Raw genomic sequence first — 3,907 nt, forward strand, 5'->3', positions numbered from 1 at the left:
GGCTCTCATCACATCACATTACTTTCTACCACACTACACTCCCTCTGAGCCAGTGAGGAGCCAACACACACTCCCTCCCTCTCCCTTTCAGCTCTCTTACCCTGACTCCTCACTCCTTCCACTTTTGATTCTCTCTCTCTCTCTCTCTCTCTCTCTCTCTCGCTCTCTCTCACTCTCTCACTCTCTCACTCTCTCACTCTCACTTTCCTCTCTCTCCTCACTTCTTCCTTCAACTTTTGATACTGTTTCTCTCTCTCCTCTCTCTCTCTCTCTCTCTCTCTCTCTCTCTCTCTCTCTCTCTCTCTCTCTCTCTCTCTCTCATCAGCCTCCAGCCTCTAAAAATAAAGATGGAGCACAGGGAAAGGGTGCTGCACTTTCCTGGAGGTGCCAGAAATATATATGGTTTCTACACTTTCTATCTGTCGTATCCACACACACACACACACACACACACACACACACACACACACACACACACACACACACACACACACACACACACACACACACACACACACAAATACACTGACAGCTTTTTACACCCGGGAGTAGATTGATTCAAAAACAATGGGCATCAGAATACGTCAGTTTAGGCATTGGATGCGTCTCCAACCACCACATCCGCCATTGTTGCACTTCCGCATCTGCGATGAAAGGTGACAGAGCTAGAGCGGTGTTTGTCAGACCATGAAACATCCCAAAAATCAGTCTTCTCAATAAAACATCTGTAGCGTTCAAACGGTTTGACCTACAAAACTATTATGAACAACCTATGGAAAGGAGAGACTCTCGCGAACAAGAGTCACGGGACTCGTCTGTAAGTAACCAGTACTGGATAAAAAAAACGAATGAAAGTATGAAGGTAGTTTTGTGCCTACCCCCAAAAAATTGGTAGGTACAAACATAGGCACAAATATCTCCTAGATTTAGGACAGACACTTCAAAACTTTGTGTCTTATGATTTAAATTGTGACTGTACTTTTTTGCCATTTATGAATGTGTTATTCAATGCATTTCTATGGGATTTAGTAGTAAAGACCAAAATCAATATTTTATTAAATACTTTTGTTTTATATTGTACCTAAAGGGGTCCTAAAATTCTAAATCAAATAGATAACTGATCCATAGTATGACATCTTAAAACAATTCTACGTCAGCTTAGCACCCCTCCCCCCCAGCATCTTAGACTCTAAAGAATTCAAATGTGTATGGTGTTTATTAAGAAGGCTAATGATAAACACCAACACATGAGCCAACAGTACATACTGTACACACCAGGAACACAAATCATAAATCTACTGTTGGATGGGTTTGGGGTGGCACCATCACTTTCTGGACTTTCCTGGCAGACAGCCTCCTCCTGGGGGAGATTTTATTCAGGACAAATGACAGAGTTAAAGGACAATGGGGAGGTGCCATCCATGGTTAATGTGCCATTGACATTGACTCCATTTCACTGTTATTGTATTCCACTTTTTGCCCTCAGTGTCAATAACCGCACTTCTGCACCTCAATGCGCTGACACCGTTTCTTATTGGCATCTTTTTTTAACTATTGATTTCATGGTTTTATTCAATTAAGGGCCCCGTTTGATGGGGGAAATATCTCTGAGCCACAGTGATGTCATATTTTTGACATTTTCATCTTTCACAGTGATGAATGATACATATGGAGGGAAATGACAACATTAGAGAACAGTCAGCAGACACAGTTGTCCTATGGACTGTGTCTTTCCAGAGGAGGTCAATTCAATTATGTCTGGATTTATTTAGCATAACACCAGGTTGAATGAGTCTGTATCTTATACAAATCTACTAGGCTTTTACCAGGGATGTTATTCAGCTTTTATTGAAGTTGTTGTTGTTGTGCCGTTGTTGTCGTGTAGGGATGAGGGCCGGGCCAGCATGGTGAAACATGATGTAAACCTCCCCCAGATGGAGGGCTTTGGCGTTGTTTGCACTAGGTTTAGACAGGGCTCTCATGGAAGATTGAAATGGATCAATGCACACCAGGATGCCTGAACATTTGTCACCACTCGGCTTGACTGGTCACCAATTAGAGCATTCCACTTCTGTCTCTTTATCATCATTAAACAGCAATTGCAGTGTTATGGCATAACCGGTTGGCTCTCAAATTCATCTTACAGAGTCCATCCACAGACTCAACACACAACCCAGATCACTCACAAAAGACCAGGTGTGCGTCTGACTCGGGCGGGCGTATATTTGACCACTGTGTTAAGTCTTAGAATTGTCATGGAGTTTGTCCGTATGAAGCAAACAATACCTAAATTGCTTTTTAGGTTTGCTTAGTCGGATTGTTTGTCTTTAGGCACCTGCCGGCAGTACCTGCCAGTGAGTCTGTCGTCAGTGCACCAAATCTCTACATCCTTTAACCACTGAGAGATCAGTTCACAGCACAGAGGACAAACACAGAGGTAGAGATGCGAGAGAGATGAGAGAGAGAGGAAGACAGGCCAGAGAGAGGTAGACAGAAAGAATTTAAAGAACAGGGGAGAAGTAGTTGGAAGCTGTGGGAGTTGAGGGATATCAGTTAAGTAGGTTGGCTTTGATTGGATGGTTGGTTAGTTGTCTGGTTGGGAAGTAAGTAGGGCGGAGGGAGTAGGGCTGTTGTGGTGAGTGAAAAAAACAGAATAAAAATGATGATTGAGCTGTTATACAATACATAGTCTACCCATATTACGCATGGCAGAATTTTTTTTGTGTGATTTAAGATGTCTTTGGTACATAATTGGTCTAGCCTACTGTATACTCACTTGATGAGAGAACATCTATGCAGCCTGAGACAATGAACAGCTTTTTAGCTACTTCCTACTATATAGGACTTGTTTCAAATGATCACTTTTACTCTCATACTGTATGTGTACTCGCGCCGAAAGGGAAAAATATCCTTTCTATTTTATTCAGCTAAGTTCAATTATATTCTTCTTACTATAAAATCACATAATAAAAAATAATTGCACGGGACTTATAAGCATAGATTGTCAACTAAATAAACAAGCCTACAGTACATCCTATAGCATGGAGCATAGCCAGATAACATACAGTAGGTCAACTCATATTCTGTTCTTCTGAAATACATTTTCTTCATCTCATGTTTCTTTAGACCTGACTAAAATCAATAATGGATTATTGTGGTGGTGTAAATTAAATTGATTCATTCCTTCCGTGGAGGCCTGGAGATGCCTGGAGATGCTAGACGTGTTTATGTTAATTACCGTTCAATTACCGTGAGACCGGCAGTCTTTTGCGTGACAATAACCGGCTGACAAAACTTTATGGCCAATGAAAATCGGTGTCCCCGTTTTACGGGGATTGATTTGTCATTGAACGGAAGGAAATGTCTCGTATTGAAGTGACAGAACATTAAGGGTTACGCAGTAATACAACTCTCTAGGACTTTGGAACAAACACTTAAAAGGTTACACCTCCTCCTATCCCTTGTAATACAATGAGGATAATTCACTTCGCTCCGTGTCCAAGTCTTCATTACCCTTAAACATAGATGTCAATCTCAATGTGACTTCCCAGGTTAAAAAAGGATAAATACAATACAATTGAAAAAAACGGACAATCCTCAAAGGGACATTGTTTCAGCAATCAGACCTGGTTGGTTTAGAAAATATAATTAGGAAAAACATTGCGGGAGGCTCACAGCTTAGTTCAGCCTTGCCACAATCCTATGGAGCTGTTCTGTGAAAGGGGGTGCTGAAATCCCCCCACTGCTCTGCAATTAGCACCATGTGAGGGAGAAATTAAACCTGATATTTAACTGATGGTAGTTATATTTAGTGAGTTAGAGGGTGATTAGTGGTTTCTTATGTTGATCAGGTGTCAATCGTCAAAATAGCGGACAAAAACAAATATCAAGTTTGAAATAGACAATG

This window comes from Oncorhynchus mykiss, chromosome 12, assembly GCF_057628025.1.
Source record: "Oncorhynchus mykiss isolate SJ-2025 chromosome 12, ASM5762802v1, whole genome shotgun sequence".
Classification (NCBI taxonomy): Eukaryota; Metazoa; Chordata; class Actinopteri; order Salmoniformes; family Salmonidae; genus Oncorhynchus; species Oncorhynchus mykiss.